This window comes from Plecotus auritus (assembly GCF_963455305.1).
Source record: "Plecotus auritus genome assembly, chromosome: 7".
NCBI lineage: Eukaryota > Metazoa > Chordata > Mammalia > Chiroptera > Vespertilionidae > Plecotus > Plecotus auritus.
This window is the reverse complement of record NC_137774.1, coordinates 49,496,839-49,520,491: the sequence shown is the minus strand read 5'-3', so window position 1 is coordinate 49,520,491 and position 23,653 is coordinate 49,496,839. Positions and strand designations below refer to the sequence as shown.

At 43.6% G+C, this 23,653-nt stretch overlaps 1 protein-coding gene across 6 annotated transcripts in view; it reads right to left on the bottom strand.

Annotated features, from left to right (window-relative positions):
* The window catches only part of ARHGAP44 (Rho GTPase activating protein 44), a 175,804-nt gene that overhangs the window by 136,746 nt on the left and 15,405 nt on the right, over nucleotides 1–23,653 (bottom strand). The gene's annotated exons all lie outside the window — the stretch shown is intronic.

Genomic DNA, 23,653 nt, shown 5'->3' with positions numbered 1-23,653 from the left:
CCCCAAAGAAGACATGAAATATGGGTTACAAGACATCAAATTTACTAGTAAAACAATCTGAAAAGGAATTTAAGAATCTGAGAAATCAATCCTCCTCCACCCCCAAACACTCTGGCTGAGCCCAGAGCAATCAGAGAACCAGGAGGAAAACTGAAGCACCTCCCTTGTTACGAGCACCAGAGGGCATGTAAAATGATCTTCCCAGCACAACATCTAAAGGCAGAATCTAAACTCCTTCACCTGAGAGAAATCAGCAATCAGGGAGAAACAGTCACAGATCGTTCAGGCAAAGAAAGAAGGCATTCAGTAAATATTTCTGAAAAGACTTCAATCCCCTTGCAATCCCAAATCTCCAAGGACTATATAAGCAGTACTTCTTTGCTGCCACATAGTGGTAGGAAGCCTAAATTGCAAGGAAAATTTTTTTCATTTTTTTATTTTACTTCTCAATTGCAGTTCACATTCAATATTATATTGTACTAGGGGCTCGGTGCACGAAATTAGTGCACTGGGGGGGGGGGGCGGGTGTCCCTCAGCCCAGCCTGCTCCCTCTTACAGACTGGGAGCATCACCCCGCTGCTTGCAGCCACTGCCAGCCACCGCAGCCGCCAAGGTGTTTTCATCAACGTGGAGACAACTTTCTTTAGGCATTTTCAAGATGTGTCTTTCATAGGATATGACATTTCTTTCTTTCTTTTTTTTTTTTATCCTCACCTGAGGATATGTTTCCATTGATTTTTAGAGGATGTGGAAGAGAAAGGGAGAGACAGAGAGAAACATCAGTGTGAGAGGGACACTTTGATTGGTTACCTCCTGCATGAGCCCTGACCTGGGCACTGGCCAGGGAGGAGCCTGTAACCTAGGTACATGCCCTTGATCAGAATCGAACCCGGACCCTGCGGTCAGCAGGCCAAGGCTCTATCCACTGAGCCAAACCGACTAGGGCAGGATATGACATTTCTTAGCCCCTCTAGCAGCAGACCTTCGTTTTTTTTCTCCAGGAGTGTAGTGGCAAAACCCTAGATCACCGTCTTGGATTCTTATTACCCAAGTTACCAAGAACACTGCAAGTGGCGGCATACAGGAGCTTAGCCAATGAGCAGTCAGAAAAGATGTTTACGCCCGAACTGGTTTGGCTCAGTGGATAGTATAGTGGCTCTCGCAGCGTAGTGGTTAGACAATCGGCCTGCAGACTGAAGGGTCCCCCCAGGTTTGCTTCCTTTAAGGGCATATACCTTGGTTAGGGGCACATCCCCAGTGGGGAGTGTGCAGGAGGCAGGTGATCAATGTTTCTCTCTCATCGATGTTTCTGACAGTCTATCCCTCTCCCCTCTTCTCTGTAAAAAAATCAATAAAATATATTTTTTTTAAAAAAGAAAAGGTGTTTCCTCTGCAGCCCATGCGCAGAAGATCCCCTGCATTGTGTCCACTGGGCTAGGGGCGTGTCCTCGGCCCACGTTCACTGTGTCCCACGGGCTGGGAGGCATGGACCCGGTGGACACAGCATGCAGCGGCCACCACAGGCACACCCCCCAAGCCCGGCGGCCCCGCGTTCACTGTGTCCACTGGGCTGGGGGACATGGACCCGCCCCGCCCTGCGGCTGCTTGCACTTGGTGCCCCCGGCCGTTTGTTCCAGGACTCAGCCCGCTTGGTACCCCCGGCCGCTTGTCCCGGGACCCAGCCCACTTGGCGCCCCCGGCCACTCGTCCCGGGACCCGGGCTGCTTGGCGCCAGTGCCGGTAGGCCACTCCTGGCTGAGGGCATTCTGGGACCCCGGCCACTCAGGGCCTACACACAGGCCTACAGGCTCGGAGCGGTCTAGGTCCCGAGGATGTTCCCGGGACCCAGGCCGCTTGGCACCCACGTATGCAAATTAACCTTCCATCTTTGTTGGGTTAATTTGCATACTCACTCCTGATTGGCTGGTGGGCGTCACAGAGGTATGGTCAATTTGCATCTTTCTCTTTTATTAGTGTAGATTAGTTTCAGGTGTACAGCGTAGCAGTTAGACGATCATATATTTTATAAAGTGATCCCCTATAATTCAAGTACCCACCTGGCACCATGCATAGTTATTACAGCATTATTGACTATATTCCCTACGCTGGACTTTACATACCCATGACTATTTAGTAACAACCAATTTGTACTTCTTAATCCCGTCACCTTTTTCATTCAATCTCTCAGCCCCCTCCCCTCTGGCAACCATTAATTTGCTCTCTATATAAGTCTGTTTCTCTTTTATTTATCTTGCTCTTTAGGTTCCACATATAAGTGAAATCATGTGGTATTTATTTTTCTCTGACTTATTTCACTAGGCATAATATCCTCTAGGTCCATCCATGCTGTCACAAATGATAAGATTGCATTATTATCTTATGGCTGAGTAATAATCCACTGCACATATGTACCACTTCTTTATCCACTCATCTACTGGTGGACACTTAGGTTGTTTCCATTTCATGGCTATTGTATAGATTGATGCAATTAACACAGGCGTGCATTCATCCTTTCGAATTAGTGTTTTGGGTTTCTTCAAATGTATGCACTAAGTTGTAAGGCAGTTCCATTTTTAATTTTTCGAGGAATCTCCATATTGTTTTCCACAGTGGCTGCACCAATCTGCATTCCCACCAACAGTGCATGACGGTTCCCTTTTATCCACATCTTTGTCACTTGTTGTTTACTGACTTATTGATGATAGCCAAATCTGACAGGTGTGTGGTGTTATTTCGTTAATAGTTTTAACTTGCATTTCTCTGATGATTAATAACATTGAGCATCTTTACATATGTCCATTGGCCATCTGTATGTCCTCTTGGAGAAGGTCCATTCAGGTCCTCTGCCCATTTTTTAATTGGATTATTTGTTTTTTTGGTGTTGAGTTTTATAAGTTCTTTACAAATTTTAGATATTAACCACTTATTGGATGTATCATTTGCAAATATCTTCTCCAATTCAGTAAGTTGTCTTTTTGCTTTATTGATGGTTTCCTTTGCTGTGCAAAAATATTTAGTTTGATGTAGTCCCATTTGTTTAGTTTTTCTTTTATTTACCTTGCCCAAGGAGACATTTCAAAAATATATACTGCTAAGAGAAATGTCAGAGATTTTACTGCCTATGTTTTCTTCTAGTTTTATAGTTTTGAGTCTTACAATTAAGTCTTTAATCCATTTTGAGTTTATTCTTATGTATGGTTTCTTTTTCCTTTTTTTGCAATTTTCCCAACACCATGTCTTGAATAGACTGGCTATATCTTATTGTATATTCTTCCCTCCGTTATCGTATATTAGTTGATCATACAGTTGTGGGTTTATTTCTGGGCTCTCTATTCTGTTCCATTGACCTGCTTTTTATGCCAGTACCATACTGTTGTGATTACTATAACCTTGTAGTATAGTTTGATATCAGTTAGCATGATACCTATAACTTTGTTCTTCTCAAGATTTCTCTAGCTATTCAGGGTCTTCTGTTGTTCCATATAAAATTTTGAAATATTTGTTCATTTCTGTGAAAAACAGCATTGGTATTTTGATAGGAATTGAACAGAATCTACAGATTGCTTTGGATAGTACATTTTAATGATGTTAATTCTTCCTATCCATGAGCACAGTATATGCTTCAATTTATTTGCATCTTCTTCAATTTATTCCTTCAGTATCTTATAAATTTTCAAGTACATGTCTTTTACTTCCTTAAATTTACTCCCAGTATTTTTTTTTATGCAATTGTAAATGGTATTGTTTTCTTAGTTTCTCTTGCTGGTAGTTTATTATCTTACTAATAAAAGCCTAGGTGGTCCTCATGCCCTGATGCCTTCATGCTGTCACAAGATGGCTGCACGCACAGCGGGTGCACGCAGGTGGGCGGGGCTGGGCTTGATGCTGCATGTGCTGCACGGAGCCTGCCTAGGAGTCCCGCCTCCTCCCAACTCCACACGCGGCCAGGCCTGGGAGTTCCACGGCTCCCCACTTTGCGGAGGAGGTAAGGCTGGTGGTTCCCCAGGCAGCACAGAGGCCCAGGGGGCCCGGTGGGTCCCTGCACAGCACGGAGGCCTGGGGGGTCCGTGGCTCTGGCCTAACTCTTTGGGGCAATCCATTGAGGAGCCCCAGATTGTGGGCAGGCCCTACCTCTTTGGGGCGATCAATCACGGGGCTCCTGCACTGTGACAGGGCACAGGCCAGACTGGGGGCCCGCCCCCCCCCCCCCCAGCGCACGAATTTCGTGCACCAGGCCACTAGTTGGTGTATAAAAATGCAGCTGATTTCTGAATATTCATTTCATATACTGCTACTTCATTGAATTCATTGGTCACTTCTAGTTTTTTTTGGAATCTCTAGGGTTCCCTACATATAGTATCATGTCCTCTACAGATAACATTTTTACTTCTTCCTCTCCAATTTGGATACCTTTTATTTCTTCTTCTTCTCTGCTATGAATAAGACTTCCAGTATTTGACGAATAAGAGTGGTAAAAGTGGACATTCCTGTTTTGTTCCTGATCTAAATAAAAACACTTTTAGTTTTTCCCAGTTGTGTATGATGTTAGCCTAGGTTTGTCATATATGTCCTTTATTATGTTAAGGTGTGGTTCCTCTATTACCACTTTACAGAGAGTTTTTATCATGAATGAGTACTGGATTTTGTCAAATACTTTTCCTTTATCCATTGATATGACCATATGATTTTTATCCTTCATTTTGTTTATGTAGCAAATCACATTAATTAATTTACAGATATTGAATCAAATTTGCATCCCAGGAATAATCCTACGATATCACAGAGTGTGATCTTTTAAAATTATTGAATTCTGTTTGCTAATATTTTATTAACAATTTTTGCATCTATGTTCATTGGGGATATTGGCCTACAATTTTGTTTCTTAGTAATGTCTTTATGTGGTTTTGAAATCAGAATTATGCTGACCTCATAAAATGAGCTTAGGAGCCTTCCCTCCTCTTGAATTTTCAGGAATAATTTAAGAAGAGGGCTTTATTCTTCTTTGAATATTTGGTAAAATTCACATGTGAAGCCATCCAGTCCAGATTTTGTTTGTTGTAAGATTTTTGATTACTGCTTCAATTTCATTGTTGTAATTGGTCTCTTCAGATTTTTTCTTCTTGATTCAGTCTTGGAAGATTGTATGTTTCTAGGAGTTTATCCATTTTTTCCAGATTGTCCAATTTGTTGGCCTGTAATTATTTGTAGTATTTAAAAAATAATCCTTTGTATATTTGTGGTGTCAGTTGTCACTTCTCCGTGTAAAACACGTTACACATTTGAGAAAACATATCAAGAAAGAATCAAGAGAATCTTGCAATCGAATGGGAATGATGGGGGTGGATTGAATGGGAATGGTGGGGGTGGAGGAGTCAGGGATGACTCCAAGCATTCTTGTTTTAGTGTCTGGCACCAATGACAGAAATAGAAAACTCTGGAGACAGGGCCAGGATGAAAAGTTTGGTTTTAGAAATAGAAAATTCAGCAGAAATGGCCAATAAAATTTAAGAGCATTGGGAAATAAAAATGCAATTATCTCCTTAAATAAAGTCATGGTTCAATTATACAGGGAACAAAGTTGGCTCTGGTTACCATACCCAGGAAAAAAAGGAAAAAGACACAAAGAGGAAGACCAGAGAAGAGCAAATCCAATGATTAAGTCAAATGGCATATAGGCTTCCTTATAAGACTCCTTAAAAGACAAGCTAAGAGTGACTAAATGAATTATAAAGAAGCAAATTTGTCAAAATTAGAGCTATTTCTTGAATTAAAAAAATATTTACCAACAAAACATTTTAGAACACAGAGAATGACTCTAAAGAGCAGTGCATGCGGCCATCAAATGCATTATTCTATTAACATTGGCTGCAGGTAGAAAATCTAGAAATCTATACAATCAACATTATTCAACATTACTGAGTGCTTTCTACATGTCATGTACTGTGGGAGGCAATGAGGACACAATAATGGACTAAAATAGACATGGTCTCTGTGATGGTGAAATTTTTGTTGTTGTTAATCCTCACTCATGGGTCTTTTTTTTTTGGCATTAATTTTTAGAGACAGTGGAAGGGAGGGGGAGAGACAGAGAGAGAGAAACATTGATGTGAGAGAGACATATCTACTGGTTGCCTCCCACATGCATCCCGACTGGGGCCACAGATGGAGTCTGCCACCGAAGTACGTGCCCTTGACTGGTATTCAACCTGCAACCCATCAGTCTGCAGGCCAATGCTCTAACCACGGAGTCAAACCGGTTAGGGTTTGATGGTTGATTTTATGTGTCAACTTGGCTAGGCTATGGATTCCAATTTTGGGTCAGTCTAGAAGTTATTGTAAAGGTATTTTTTAGATGTGAATAACATTTAAATCAGTAGACTTCAAGTTAAGCAGATTACCCTCTTCCTTAGTCCATTTGCGTTGCTATAAGAAAATGCCATTGACTGGATGGCTTATAAATAACAGAAATTTCTCACCGTTCTGGAAGCTGGAAGTCCATGATCAAGGTGTCAGGTGAGGGCCCTCTCACTGGCTCATACACAGTCTTTGCGCTGTCTCCTCAAATGGTGGAAAGGGGGCGGGATCTCTCTGGGATCTCTTTTATAAAGCTACTAACCCCATTCCTAATAACTTTGCCCTTATGAGGTCCCATATCCGAATACTATCACACTGGGGAACAGGGTTCAACACACGAATCTGGAGAGAACACAAACATTCAGTCTAGGGCACTCTCCGAAATGGGAGTGGGCCTGTTCCAATCAGTGAAGTCCATTAGCGGAATAACTGGGGTCCCCTGAGGAAGAGCGCACTCTGCCTCCAGGATGTCTTCAGACTCAAGACTGCCACATTAACTCTTCCCTCGGCCTCCAGCCTTTCAGACTGTTCTATAGATTTCACCCTTGCAGATGCCACAATCACGAGTCAATTGCTTACAATAAATCTCACTTGTCTACATAGATACATCTTATTGCTCCTATTTCTCTGGAGAACGCTGACCAATACCTTCCTTCATGTCATAAAACACAGTAATCAAATCAGCCTACAAGTAAGTATATATTTGGAAACTAAGATAAGCCTACAAAAAAGAAAAAAGTCTGGTTCTACAAGAACATAAAATAAGAGAATCTGACCTAAACGGGTTAAGGGCCATGGGAAATCTTCACCAAAAGTGATACGTCAGCCAAGATTCTGAAAGAGGAGATAGGCAGGCAACAGTGTTCAGGTGGCAGAGAGCAATACAAGCAGATGGTAGAGCAGCGCAGAGGAAAGAGGAGGGAGATAGGAAAGGAGCTGCAGAGTTAAGATTAGACTGTGAAGAACCTTGTATGGACATATTAAGATTTTCAGTCATTACCCTCTGAGGAATGTGAAGACACTGAGAGGAATGAGCTGATATCAGAAATGCATTCTAAAGACTAGTCGGAGTACCCTGTAAGAAACAGAGAGGAAGAGGGCCAGAGTGCAGAATGGTGAATTGGAAAGAAAAGGTGATGCTATGGTCTGAATGTCTGTGTCTCCCCCACCCCGCCCCGCCCCAAATTCATACATTAGAATCCTACTCACAATGGTGATGGTGTTAGGAGGTGGGAAGTGCTTTGGTCATGAGGGTGAGCCTTCATGAATGAGATTAATCTATTTATATAAAAGCCTAAGCGACTGTCCGACGGTTCGACTTCCGACTGGCAGCTATGACACGCAATGACCACCAGGGGGGCAGACTTTCCAATGGTAGCTATGACGCGCACTGACTACCAGGGGGCAGACATTCAACACAGGAGCTGCCAAGCTGTGGTGACTTGGCAGCTACGGTTCTCGGGTGATGCACCAGGAACCAGAGAGGAGGGAGCCCAATTCCAGGGTGCATCACCCGAGAACCGCCCTCTTGCAATCCAGGACCCCTCAGGGGATGTCGGAGAGCCAGTTTCAGCCAGATCTCCACAGGCCAGGCCGAGGGACCCCACCTGCCGAAGGGACACTGCTCACACTGTAGATGCCCTTTGAGCCCCGGTGCTGTCCCAGACGCAGCCAGCCAGGGAGGGACCATGGGAGGTTGGCTCAAGGGTGTGTCTGGCCCATCTCGCCCGTCCAGCCCCACCATCCACCTTCTAATTAATTTCCTTTCAATGTTCACGAATCTGTGCACTGGGGCACTAGTGTTCTTATAAAAGAGACTCCAAAGAGAAACCTAGCCCCTTCCACCATGTGAGGACATAGCAAGAAGGTGCTGGTCATGAACCAGGCAAAAGGCTCTCACCAGAACCACACTGGCACCTTGATCTTGGACTTCCAGCCTCCAGAACTCTAACAGATAAACTGCTGATGTTTGTGAGCTATCCAGTCTATGAAAATTTTATTATAGTAACCTGAATGAACGAAGACAGGCAGGGGTCAAAGTTTCTAACTTGTTCAAGTGGACGGCAGACACTGTGATAGAGAAGCTTGGGCAAAAGATCATAAATTTAGGCCTTGAAAATGTTGAGTTTGAGGTACCTTTAAACATCTACCTGGAGACGCCTACCTAGACCCGGCCCCATGACTTTGTTTCTAGATATTAGCCTCCTGAAAGGTTTCCCTCCTTCCACTCTTGCCTCTCTAGTGTTTATCCTGTGCATAGTAGGGTAAATTATCTTTTAAAAATGTCAGTAAAGTCATATTAATCCTTTCTTCAAAATTGCTTCCCATGGTGTATAAGGTCTTGAGGATCTACCATCTGCAGCTCAAAGAGGGCTTGTGAGAAGTAAGTGTGAGTCATCTGCACAGAATGGTCACTGACGCCAAGGGCATGAAGGAACTTGCCCAGGGAGAGATTACAGAGTGATCCATGAGGAAATCCATTATTTCCTACAATGGAGACAGAAAAGGAATGGTCAGAAAAACAGGAAGAACATTAGCAGAATATGGTATCATTGAAGGCAAGGGGGAGAAAAAAGCCTTTCAGTAAAGTGATCAATACCAAATGATCAAAGATGTCTCATGGACTTAGCATACGGAATTTCAAATGCCTTTTTCAAATTTCAAATTTCAAATGGAACCAGCATTTCATTATTCAATGTATCTTCTTCACGGCTCTATTGTACACAACGGTCTTTGTTTAGCTCTCATCACTTCCACTTAAGGCCTAAGGTGATGAGACAATTCTGGTTTACAAAAGGCTTGCACTCTAGACTTTGGTTTCTTTCCATGAATAATTAACAGTAATGGTTTATTAATTAGAGTATGGCTTTACTTGTGCTCCATAGACCACTTGGCATTGAACTCCCTGAAGCACAGAAGTTTTAACCCAGGTGCCTGAAGAAATGCTACCATTTCTCCCCTACTTCCCCCCGAGGCCAGGGGAAGTCAGTGACAATCTATTGCAGGGGTTAGCAAACTGTTTTTGTATAGCCCACAATCTAAGAATGATTTTTACATTTTAAATAGTTGAAAAAAATAAAAGAATATTTTGTAAAATGTGAAAATTACATGAACCTCAAATATCAGTTTTATTGGGACACAGTCATGCTTACTTATTTACATATTGTCTGTTACACTTTCACAGAGCAGCGGAGTTGAGTAATTTTACACAAAGCCTAAAATATTTACTATCTGGCCCTGTACAAAAAGGTTTGCTGACCCCTTATCTATCATCACTTTCCTTGACCAACTCCAGGTTCAGACTCTTAATTCTTTTAAGGGCAGTGACCCAGCACTTGGAATTGGCATTTGGAATTTGCACCTAGAGCGAATGAAATCCCAGAGGCATCCCAGCACCAACACCTCGGGCTCTTACCTGTAAGTTGGTCATGAGATTTATAAATCTTCTACTCGTACCGTTAGAGTGAACCTGGAAGCTGATATGCAAAACCAAAGCAAACTCCAGGCTACCCTTACCTTTGCTACAAGTCAGTTGATCTATAACACAAAGTTCAGTGGGTTTGTTTTTTAATAAACAACACTGAAAGTGAAATAAAACAGGTTGTATTGCTCAGAACATCCTATAAGAAAAAAATAATAATGTTTTGCTTCCTATCTTTTGTGTGTGTGTGTGTGTGTGTGTGTTTGTGTGTGTGTGTTTTTAATCTCTAGTTGGTGTTTGGGGATCAGAGTGTGAGATCAATTGTCAGACACTTACTGCAATGCGTCTCTGGTTCACGGCTGGCCAGGGAAAGCTACTTGCCTCTTCAGAGGTGTCTGTCCAACTCCATCTGTATCTCATTATACAGTAATGAGACCGGCTTCCTAACTGCATAATATACAATGCAATGAAATGTTGCCTTGAAGACATCAGGGCTGAGATAACTGCATATATGGAGCCATGAAAATTACTAGCCTCAAGGTAGGGTTGGAGCTTTTTGTGAACAACCTTTTGACCTGACTGTGAACAAGAACCAATCAAACAAAAGAACCCAGTCTCAACCTCAGCTGCACTAGGAATGCTGTCCTCTATCACTTCTGATATCCAGGTAAACGCAAACACCTGAAGGTGTCACATCCCTGCTCATCCCTATGCCTACACTTTCGCTTTTTGCTTTCAATCCTTGTTGAGTTGCACAGCTTCCCTGTTTTCATTTGGGTCAGAGTTGACCAGAACCTTCTGTTAGCCTACAATGTTACTGTTTCTAATTTGGCTATCTATTCAAGTAAACCCTAAATCTTTTAGATTGGTGAGACTGTCATCCATACCAAACAGTTTCTCAACTTCCACACTAAAATCTAATGGGCACATTGGAAAGAGCATAAAGATTAAGGCAGTTAACCAGTTAAAACTCTTATGACGCCCGGCTGGTGTGGCTCAGTGGTTGAGCAGTAGCCTATGAACCAGGAGGTCACAGTTCGATTCCCGGTCAGAGCACATGCCCAGGTTGTAGGGTCAATCCCCAGTAGGGGACATGCAGGAAGCAGCCAATCAATGATTCTCTCTCATCACTGGTGTTTCTATCTCTCTCTCCCCCTCCCTTCTTCTCTGAAATCAATAAAAAAATAAAAATAAAAAACTCTTATGACGCCTTCCTCGTCCTCACGGCCAAGAGACATGTATCCCTCCTCAGGAGCCTTAGAGCTGATCTTCTGTCTCCAACTGTCACAAGTGAAGGAACATTGACTCCTGTCCCAGACTGACACACCCTCATGTCTTCATAACTATTACACCGTTACAAAATTAAACCGCTATCACTCAACCCTCACTTACCCCATTATACAGCACATTGGTGAATGTACCCCTATGGTGATGAGAGAACAAAGACTTACTATGATATATTCTTTTAAAAATAATATATACAGGGTGGGGCAAAAATACGTTTACAGTTGTTCATATAGAAAATACAATAATTAATAATACAAGAATAAATTCTGTTTTGCATACTCACAACTATAAACCTACTTTTGCCCCACTGTGTGTATGTGTGTGTGTGTGTGTGTGTGTGTGTGTATTAGAACCGTTTTAAGTTCACAGCAAAATTAAGAGGAAGGTAGAGATTTGCCACATAGCCCCACCCCCACAAATGCATAGCCTCCCCCATTCTCACCATCCACCCTCAGAAAGGTACATTTGATACAAATGATGGACCTACACTGATACACCATTATTATCCAAAGTCTACCATTTACATTAGGGTTCATTCTTGGTATTGTATATTCCATGAGTTTGGACAAATGTATAATGACATGTACGTATCATAGTAAATACAGAGTACCTTCACTGCCCTCTGTGCTCTACCTATTCATCCCTTCTCCCTCCAACAAATCCCTGGCAACCACTGATTTTTTTCTACTGTCTCCATAGTTTTGCCTTTTCCAGAACATCATATAGTTGGAATCAGACATTATGTAGCCTTTGCAGATTGGCTTATTTCACTTAGTAAAATGCACTCAAGTTCCTCCATGTCTTTTCATGACATGGTAGCTCATTTATTTTCAGTGCTGAATAACATTCCACTGTCTAGATGTGCCACAGTTTATCCATTTACCTACTGAAGGACATCTTGGCTGCTTCCAAACTTTGGCAATTATAAATAAAGCTGCTATCAACATCTACGTGCAGGTTTTGTGTGGACATAAGTTTTCAATTTCTTTAGATAGTAGCCCAATTTCTGGATCATAAGGTAAGAATATGTTTTGTTTTTAGACTTATCTCTAAGTTTTCCTAAATTTCATTTTCAATTGCTCACTGAAAGTATATAAAAGTACAATTGACTCCTATGTGCTCACTTTGCATCTTGAGACTTTGTTAAGTTTACTTAGGAGTTCGGGGAGTTTTTTCCATGGATTCCTTAGTAGTCGTGTCTTCTATAAATAGGGCAGATTTATTTCCTCTATAATCTGTATATCCTACCTTTTTCTTGAGTTATTACACTAACTAGGCTCTCTAGTACCAAGTTAAATAGAAATGAAAGAGAGCATTCTGGCCTTGGTTCCAGTCTTAAGGGAAAAGCGTTCAGTCTTTCACCATTAAAAATGATGTTAGCTGTAGAGTTTTCCTAAATACCCTTATCAGATTTAAATTCCTAATATTTCTAGTTTCATGTTTTTAACATAAATGGATTTTAAATTTTGTTATATGCTTTTGTGAGCATTTGTTCTCTCTTCTCAGTCATTTAATTTGGAAGGTTGCATTGACTGATTTGTGAATCTTAATCAACCATACATTCCTGGGATAAACCCCACTTGTTCACAATATATTACTATTTCTATATGGTGCTTATTTGATTTGCTGATATTTTAAGATTTCTGAACCTATATTCCTGAGGGCTGTTGGGATATAGTTTTCTTTTCTTGTAATGTCTATGTCTCGCTATTATCAGGGTAATGTTGGCCCCACAGACTAGCTGCAAAGGGTCTCTTCTATTTTCTGAAAGAAATTGTGTAGAATTTGTTATCTCTTTAATGTTTTGTAGAATTTGGCAGTGAAATTACCTGGACTTTTGTTTTTGGAAAGTATTTCATTCTTTATAGATATGAGACTATTTCAATTATCTATCTCTTCTTTGGTGAGTTTTGCTAATTTGTAGTTTTCAAGAAATTAGTACATTTTTATTTTTAAGCTGTCCAATTTATTTGCAGAGTTGTTTGTAGTATTTTTTAATCCTTTTAATGACTTGTCAGGGCTGTAGTAGTATCCTCTTTTATTCCTGATATTAGTCATCTGTGTCTTCTCGTATTTTTCCATCGTCAGTTTGGCTCCACCAATTTCATTGATCTTTTCATAACATCAGCTTTGGGTTTCATTTATCCTGTCAACTGTCAACTTCATTGATCTTTTCAGAACATCAACTTTGGGTTTCATTTATCCTGTCAACTGTTTTGCAATGTTCTGTTTCAGTAATTCCCATTCACCCCTTTATTACTTCTTTCTTTCTGACTGACTTGTGTTTATGTTGTTCTTTTTCTATTTCCTTTTTTTTAAATATGTTTTTAATTTGATTTTTTTAGAGAGGGAAGAAGGGAGAGAATGAGAGAGATAGAAACATCCATGAGAAAGAGAAACATTGATCAGCTGCTTCCTGCACCCCCTCAACATGTGCCCTGACTGGGAATCAAACCGGAGACCTCTTAGTGCATGGGACGACACTCAACCAACTGAGCCATACCGGCAAGCCCTTTTTCTATTTCCTTAAGGTGAGAGCTTAAATTATTGATTAGAGACTACAGCTCTCTTCTAATGTAAGCATTTGATGCTATTAATGTCCCTCAAAGCTTTAGCTGCATCCCACAAATTTTGATGTGTTTTATTTTCATTCAAAATATTTCTAAATTTCCCAAGGAATTCCCTCTTTGGCCCATGAATTATTTAACATTGGATATTTTAGTTATCTTTTTGTTATTAATTTCTAGTTGAATTTTACTATGGACAGAGGATATATTTTGTATGACTTCATTTTTTTTTTTTAAATTTAAGATTTACTTTATGGCCAACCTTGGTGACTGTCTCAGGGGAACTTGTAGAGTCTGCATTCTCTTGTTGGATGAAGTGTTCCCTGAATGGTAACCAGATTCAGCTAGCTTACAGTGTTATTTGGTTCATCCTAGTTGACCTGCTGGCCACTAATGCTATCGAAAACCGAGAAAGGAGTGTTGATGTCCCCACCTATAGCTGTGGATTCGCCTCCTTCTCCTTCTAATACTGTCACTTTTTGCAGCCTGTGTTTTCAACCTCTGTTTTTGGGTACATACTCCTTTAGGTTCATTCTGTCTTTTTGGCTAATTGAACCCTTTATCATTATGTAATGTCTTTGTATTCCTTGATCTAAAGTCCACTTTATCTAATATTACATATTCACTCCTTTCTTTTGAATGGAGCAAACTTGATAAACTCTTACTAATTCTAATTATTATTTGCAGGGTTTAGGATTTTTCTATGTAGACAATCATAACTGAAAATAATGATAGCTTTAAGCTTCTTTCCAATTTTCATAGCTTTTTATCATATTCAGAAACTTTTTATGACTTATTTATTCTAATTAGAATCATAGGGATGGATATATGTCATTACTACCCTTGTATAGTACCACATAACATTCTACTCACATTAATTTAAAACTTCTTCCTTCTTTAGCCTAAAAGCTCATGCAGCCGTTTTAGCAAAGGGGTGTATGGTCACTGATATACCTTTTTAATTGGGGAAGACTGTCGCCTTGCTCAAACTCACAGCTTCAAGATAAATAAAAGAGGTACAGTAAGAAAACCATTACCTAGCCACCCAAATATCCTAAAACTCCAGCATCTCAACTCCAGATCTGCCCTTTCTTTGACATTCTCTCTGTTAGCCTCCTGCCTTCATTAGAGGCTGCCCCTCCCTTTTCAATCTACCCCATAGACAGCAGCTAAAGTACGGGTCCAAACAACCACACCTGTAACCTCGCTCCCCCTTGCAGCTGCCTCCAGTTCTCCTCATTGCCCAACAGACCATCTCAACACCTGTATTCAGTTCCCCAGCTCTCCCAACTGTCTCCCCCAACATCTAACCTTCCATCAACCTCCACAATACCCACTTCCTTCTCCACAGTTCCTCAAACCCCACTGATGGTGAAACGCAACATCTATCTCCTTATCTCTCTACCTGTCCCTTCCACGGACTACCTGCACTTCTCTTTACTTATCTCTGAAAGATTCTTAAAGGCTCACTTCCAGGTTCCACCTCCTCCATGAAGTTTCTCAAGCAACAGAGGAAAAGAGAGTTTCAGTGCACTGGTGGTGTTATTTGTATCTGGCCCATGTATGTACCACTCAGTGGCCAGTTCGGAACCTGGGCAGTGCCTGCCTTCAGCTGGGTTCTAGTTTGCCAAATTTGGGCAAATCTGCCTTCTCTTTTCTGGTTCCCTCTCCTATAAAACAGCCATGGGGACTCTAAATGCATTATGAATTAACATGTGTGTCACAGTCCTTGGTGATCACCCCACTCTCCCACCCCAAGTCCTTCTGATCTTTTAGTCATTACCTCTTTGTTACAGGCTGCACACTCTTGTTCACTATTCCAGCCTTCTCTACCCCAACGGGACTACTTCTGTATTTTTCCCACTATTGAACACAGTAAATATTTACTTAATATGAGGGAAACTGCTTACTTCTCTCGCGGAACATATATTGAGTATGTTTGCAATGAATATGAAAGGCATGCATGCTTAAGCATTCGCACCGAAAGGATAATAACCACTAGGGGAAGGCTTCTCCTCCCTCCTCTATCATATTCCACGAGTCCTAGGTGATGAGGGAGAATCAAGAAAGACAGGACACTGCCCTAGCCAGTTTGGCTCAAAGACAGGACACTGCGCTAGCCAATTCAGCCTGTGGACTAAAGGGTCCCAGGTTCGATTCTGGTCAAAGGCACTTGCCCGGGTTGCAGGCTCAATCACCAGTAGGGGGCGTGCAGGAGGCAGCCAATCAATGATTCTCAACATTGATGTTTCTATCTCTCTCTCTCCTTCTCCCTTCCTCTCTGAAATAAAATTATATTTAAAAAGAAAGAAAGACAGGACAGGACATGATCCTTTTAAAAACCAAAGAGGCACCTGCAGCAGAGACTCTTCTCCTCACTTCTCTGTAAACAGGAGAGATGGGAGGTGGGGCAAGGAGAGTGTCACTGGAAATGGAGCCAGTGTTGCACTGCAGTGTGCAGGGCAGAGTGCAGGGTGGCACTGCAGTGTGGGGGTGGAGTGCAGGTTTGCACTGCAGTGTGCAGGGCAGAGTGCAGGGTGGCACTGCAGTGTGGGGGTGGAGTGCAGGGTTGCACTGCAGTGTGGGGGTGGAGTGCAGGGTTGCACTGCAGTGTGGGGGTGGAGTGCAGGGTTGCACTGCAGTGTGGGGGGGTGGAGTGCAGGGTTGCACTGCAGACTGCAGTGTGGGGGGCTGAGTATGCGGTTGCACTGCAGTGTGGGGGCAGAGTGCTGGGTGGCACTGCAGTGTGTGGCATGGAGTGCAGGGCTGCACAGCAGTATGGGGGGTAAAGTGCAGGGTTGCATGGCAGTGTGGGGGTGAAGTGCAGGGTTGCACTACAGTGTGGGGGGTGGAGTATGGGGTTGCACTGCAGTGTGGGGCATGGAGTGCAGGGTTGCACTGCAGTGTGCGGGGTGCAGTGCGGAGGGAAGGGGAACGATTTCCTCATAAGAATCTGGCCCTAACAGTGAGCCATGGCTTACAAACACCCACCACTTAAGATCTGTGGAAAGTAAAGGGGGTTTTTATTGTTGTTTAAAAAAAAAGTAAAGAGAAAGAACAAATCCATATAAAAATAAGAGCAGGAGGTAAAATAGGGAAAATAAGAAAGGTATCTAGGTGAAGCAGTGAATCAGGTGAGTGAAGAATTAATTAGTATGCACATATATGCCCATGTATGCACACATACATGCATATGTATGCACACATATGTGTGTATGTGTGTATGAGCATCCTTGTCTTTCACTCCGGCCTCACTTCAAGTAAGGGATTAATCTGTATCTGCTCAAGGTACAGAAAAGTGACAAAAACAAGCTTGGTAGGTTCCGTACAATGACAGGACAGGGTGTGACTGGCATGCCCCCACCACCCACAGCAGGTGGACCAGAATCTGGAAGATCCCAACGAGGACAGTGTACAAACACAAGGTTTATCACAAAGGGGCATAGGAAAGCACAGGCACCGCGATGGATAATTACTCTGAGCCGGCAATAAAAAGACAAAACATGAATCAGTAACTCTGACAGAGAAGGAAGCGGCTGATCTTGTGAATATCAAAAAGAAATCCCAAATCTGACAGCACAGATCAAAAAGAGGCATTAGGAGAGTCTGGCAGACACTGCTGTGGATAATTAAATTGTTAGCCAGCAATAAAAAGAGAAAACATATTCAATAACTGATGGAGAAGGACTCACTGCTCCTCTGAACATTGAGCAGAAATCCCCAAACCTGACACCAAAGAGCTGAGGCCCGAGATGCGAGTAAGCCTCGGGTGGGAGGGCGTGTGCGTTCCACACTGGTACTGACACTCACCATGGGCCTGGAGACACATCAGGCTCCCGCGGCATTCTGGGACTCGCATGGCTGGGTTTTGGTGGAGAGAGACCGCCTTCCTATGACCATGCCTTTGGGCGTGATGGGCTGTGAAAGATGAGGTCTGTAGGCCCTTACAGCACGCAAGGCAAATTCATACAGTGAGGCAGAGAGCGGAGCAGCGCTGGCTGAGCAGACCGGCCTGACTGCGCCTTGGCCAACAGGGAGAGGTCAGGAAGCCTGAGGCCCAGTGACGGAAAGGCCCGGTGCCCTGGCATGGAACCTGCCATTGTGTGATGAGTGCGTGGAGAACAGCAGTACTCCGGATAAGCAGGGACTGTTCTAGAACATAATATGTCCACCACTTCTCCAAGTCTGCAGTTCTTGTTAAGAGAAACAAGGTATTTCAAAATGCAAAAGTTACAGCTAGACACTGTTACAGGCTACCCATTCTTGTGGATTAGTCACATGTCATTTAACGATGGGGATATCTCTGAGAAATGCACCGTTACGTGGTTTCATCATTGTGAGAACATCAGAGTGTATTTACATAATCCTAAATGGTATAACCTACTACACACCTAGGCTATAAGGTGCAGGCTAGAAGACCGCACAGCCTGTTGCTGTACAAAACAACCTGAGGTTAAGTCAGCACGACAGAAAATGATGCAACCAAGTGAGAGTAGTAGACACGGATGCATAAGGCTGCTGCCGCTCTATGGGCTGCACTTTCATATGCCTGGCAGTGCAGGCCTGTGTACACCAGCATCGCCCAAACACGTGAGTGTGCACTGCACCACAGTGTGGGGATAGCTACGATGTCACCAAGCGACAGGAATTTTTCAGCTCCAGCACCACTCATGGGATCACCATTGTCTATGCAGCCCACTGTTGACTGAAATGCTATGTGGGAAGGACTACAGTACAGTAACCTGTTTAAAAAATTGAGACTAGCTCGCACATATAGTGAGAAATGCAATCTCCCTCCCTCTCCTGTTTCCACCCACCGAGTGGCACTGCTGGCAATCCTACATAATAAAAGGCTAATATGCAAATGACTGAATGGTGGAATGACGGGTCACTATGATGTGCGCTGACCACCAGGGGGCAGACACTCAACGCAGGAGCTGCCCCCTGGTGGTCAGTGTGCTCCCACAGGGGGAGCACCACTCAGCCAAAAGCCGGGCTCACAGCTGGCGAGCACAGCGGCAGTGGTGGGCGCCTCTCCTGCCTCCGTGGCAGCACTAAGGATGTCAGATTGATGTCTTAGGCCCACTAAGCCGTCAGTCAGACATCCCCCCAGGGCTCCCGGACTGCGAGAGGGTGCAGGCCAGGCTGAGGCACACCGCCCCCCCCACCCCAGTGCACAAATTTCGTGCACTGGGACTCTAGTTTTGGATATTCTTGCAGAGATGTTCTATGCATTTATGAGCATGGCAACTATACCTGTTTGGGAGCCTATTCACTTTTTGCAGAAATGGGGTTGAATACCACCCACGAGGTCCTGCGTCTTGCTCTTTCCACTGGTCAGAGTATCGTGGAGGTGGCTGCATATTAGCGCATTCAGATTTGATTCAATAGTGTTCCATTTACAGATGGGCCATAGTTTGAATTAATAATTTTTGAAGAATAAATTATACACACATCCAGATTAGTCTCTTAGGTCTGCATGTCCCCTCTGCTGTAATGCACTTTGCTCTCTTAAATCTTCATCTCTATTTTTCCCTCCTCTCCATCCCATGCTTCCTTCAGAGGTCCAACTTAAATCACCTTAGTTCCCTGAATCCTGATTGACTATTAAAGCCATAAGCGATAGTTCTGTCCTCCCAATCAATTCTAACCTTTCAAACTGTCTCAGGACATTAGTAAAAACCAGCCTCAAATACCTGCAGTGTGTTCTGGCTTATTCTCACTGCTGGAATCTAAGCCCCTTGAGGGCAGCATAATCTGACTTAGTGTGGCACACAGCAGGCAAAATAAATGCTGTTTGTTCAATGGGAAACGTGTTCTCAGTGGGTGCTGTGGGTTGAACTGTGTCTCCCCAGAACATCTGATGAAGTCCTAACTACAGGAACCTCAGAACGTGACCTTAGTGGGAAATAGGGTTGTTGCAGATGTAATTAGTTACGATGAGGTTGTACTGGAGTACATGGACCCTTAAGCCAACATGACTGGTGTCCTTATAAGAAGAGACCCAGAGACAGACACATACACGGAGAATGCCAGGTGTTGACAGAGGCAGGGACTGAAAGGATGTGTTATAAGCCAAGGAGCACCACCAACTGCTAGCAACACCAAAGGCTAAGAGAAAGTTCTGACACTACTCTCTGATATCAACCAGATGTCAAACAATTTGATTCTGTTCTGACACCAGCTACCCAAAGTTAGTGGAGACCCCACACGTTAAGAACAAAGAACTTCACAAGACTGCCAGCCATAAGTTTTAGGTGTCCCTAAGCCACCCATAATTATGCCCAACTGGCTACAAATTCAGGGGTTCCCATAACTCCCTCAGGTTCAATACCCATTAGAACAATTCACATAACTCACTGACAGCACCACACTTATGATTATAGTTTCATGTTCATGCATATAGGTTATAACTCAGGAACAATCAAATAAAAGAGATGCATAGGTCAAGGTCTGGGGTGGGGTGGGAAGAGACATTGAGCTTCCATGACCTCTCTTCATGAAACCCAGGTGCCTTCCCAGCCTTCCCCGACCAGGCAGCTCTACTGAGCCTTGGTGTCTGGAGTTTTCACCTGGGGCTTCATTCTGCAGGCATGAGGGATTAAGTCCTGGGCCACAGCTGCACTCCATCTCACCCCTACCCGCCATGGATGTTGGGCTGATCCAAAGTTCTAACCCAGAGGTCGGCAAACTCATTAGTCAACAGAGCCAAATATCAACAGTACAACGATTGAAATTTCTTTTGAGAGCCAAATTTTTTTAAAATATATTTTATTGATTTTTTACAGAGAGGAAGGGAGAGGGATAGAGAGTTAGAAACATCGATGAGAGAGAAACATTAATCAGCTGCCTCCTGCACACCTCCCACTGGGGATGTGCCCGCAACCAAGGTACATGCCCTTGACTGGAATCGAACCTGGGACCCTTCAGTCCATAGGCCGACGCTCTATCCACTGAGCCAAACCGGTTAGGGCGAGAGCCAAATTTTTTAAACTTAAACTTCTTCTAACACCACTTCTTCAAAATAGACTCGCCCAGGCCGTGGTATTTTGTGGAAGAGCCACACTCAAGGGGCCAAAGAGCCGCATGTGGCTCGCGAGCCACAGTTTGCTGACCACGGTTCTAACCTTTTGATGATGTGGTTGGTCTTTCTGGTGACCAGCTCCCATCTTGAAGTTATCTAGGAGCCGCCATTAGTCACCTAATTAGCATAAGAGAGTATGAGACTATCACTCAAGAAATCCCAAAACGTTTTGAAGCTTTGTGCCAGAAACTGAGGTGGAGGAGGAGATGGTGTGTTATACCACAGAAAGAAACCGATTCTTCCCCGCAGCCCTCAGAGAGCATGCCCTGCCCACACCTTGGTTTCGGACTTCTGGCCTCCAGATCTGTGAGAATAATTTTATGTTGTTTAAAGCACCAGGTTTGTGATTAATTTGTTAGAGAAGTGGCAGGAAATTAAGAGTGGATGGAGCAAGGCTTTGCCTTGGGGCAGTGGTCGGCAAACCACGGCTCGCGAGCCACATGCGGCTCTTTGGCCCCTTGAGTGTGGCTCTTCCACAAAATACCATGGCCTGGGCGAGTCTATTTTGAAGAAGTGGCGTTAGAAGAAGTTTAAGTTTAAAAAATTTGGCTCTCAAAAGAAATTTCAATCGTTGTACTGTTGATATTTGGCTCTGTTGACTAATGAGTTTGCCGACCACTGCCTTAGGGTAACACTATAATTAAAATGTATTCCCTTGGTTTCCATACCATCTAGTATTTCCTGACACCCCCTCGGGCCATTCTTCAGCCCCCTCTCTTCTCAGAACTCTACCCATGTCAATGCTTCAGTCTCACCCACCTGATGCTGATTCCTAACTCCACGGTCTCCTGGACCGCGCTCTGAAGCTCCAGATCCTCAGCCCAGCTGCCTACTGGACTTCTCCCTCTGCATTTCTCACAGGCTCCTTCTCAGGCACGGGAAGCCCACTTGGCAGGTATGTTCATCCATCCTTTGCTCAAACCCAAACTTCAGCAGTAGCTTCATCTCCTACTGCTCCCTCAAATTCCACCAAGGTCCCTGATTCAACATCTTAAATATCTCTGGAACCTCTCCATGTCTCACCTCCTCATGGCTACATGACTGTTCTCATTCGGATTACCCATCTACTCTCCTAGTCAATAGTAGGGTCTCCTAGTCAGTCTCTGTACCAGGCTTGTTCCCCTCATTGGTTCTCTACCATGCATCCAGAGTCACCATTCTAAAACCCAAGCCTGACCTTGCTCACTCCCATTTAAAACAGTACAGCAGCACCTTACACTTACTGAGGGTTTGTTCTGTCCCAGAAACTATTTTAAGAACTTATGTGTAATATTTATTTAAAATGTCATAGAGTAGAAAATATCTCCATTTTGCAATAAGACAAGTGAGGCTTATAAAACCCAAGTGGTTTTGCAGTTCATAAGTGATAGAGGCAAGATCTGAACCTATGGGAATCTGACACCAGCACCCATGCTCGGAACCCCAAAACTGTGGAGAGAGATCAATACTTTACCATCGGTCCTCAGACAAAATCCAAACTGCTGAGTCGTGTCTTATAAACAAGGTGACCACGCAATTTGCCCAGGTTTCCACCTGCTGTCCCTGGCACTAGTAATTATGTGATCACTCTCAGAAGTGCCCTGTTTGGACAATAAATTAGATGCCCATCCTAAAACCCTCACGCCTACTCCCAGTGACAGTCCAAACATACAGAACTTATTTTACTTCCTTGAAGGAGCCACATTCTGCATTCCTTGGCATTCACACACCTCATTCCCACTTTCCTTAGCCTGCTTAACAATGCCTCGCCCTTCAGGTCTCCGCTGATATGACTTCCTCCCAAACCCACTCCAACCAAACTCAGTTATGTTCTCAGGGTCCCATGAAAAACCCATTATCAAAGATAGCACCCTTTGTTTTAACGACTCATTTCATTGCTTTCCTATTCACACTCACATTTCTAGCAGAGGACTTGGCACATAGTAGGTGTAGTGCAGTGGTCGGCAAACTGCGGCTCGCAAGCCACATGTGGCTCTTTGGCCCCTTGAGTGTGGCTTTTCCACAAAATACCACGGCCTGGGCGAGTCTATTTTGAAGAAGTGGCGTTAGAAGAAGTTTAAGTTTAAAAAATTTGGCTCTCAAAAGAAATTTCAATCATTGTACTGTTGATATTTGGCTCTGTTGACTAATGAGTTTGCCGACCACTGGTGTAGTGGATACCAGACCCCCTCAGGAATGAAGCACTTTCTCCTCAGCTATTCAGGATCCAGCAGATGACCACCATCAGTTTCTCCCTTTTGGCACTGCTTTGGCTGGTGTCAGTGCCATGATTCCAGTGACTGACCACGGCAGTGGTATAAAGGCTCCGTCCCTCCTCCCGAGCTCAGGACAATTCTGAAGAGACCTCCCAAGCTCCAGAACCCAACAGAGCATCTGCTGAGGCCTTCACTGGGGTATCACAGCTCAACTTCTTCCTTTGCCTGGCCTGGCCCTGCTTCCTGTCACTCCCTCCACAGGTGCTGATGCTAAGAGCACTCCACAGTGAGCACTGTGCATGCTATTCTCATTATCCACTTCCCAGGACCCAACCTGTAACAGCAGGTGATCAACAGATATGTGTTTAATGAATGGCTTCTTTACTCAGTAAGTTGTCATCACTTCCACTTTCCTCTTAGCACACACGACTATTCAGCGGCAAGGGTATGGCTTGCGAATGGAGAATCACACTTTTGAACGAAAGACAACTTACTATGGACTAATTGTAAAGCAGTGTCATGTTTTTTGCTAGTATAGTAAAATCTTGGAGCTCATGGAGGCATGATTACAAATCTGCAGCTAAGTATTTAGCATGGGAAACCTCGATTTAGTGGTGACAAAAAGAGAATCCACTCTGAGACCTGTGCAGGCAGCACACACAGCCTCATCTCCACACCCCTGACAAGGATCTGCTCCTGCTCTTTGCAAAGCACTGTGGGCAACATGACAGGAGGCAGTGGAGTC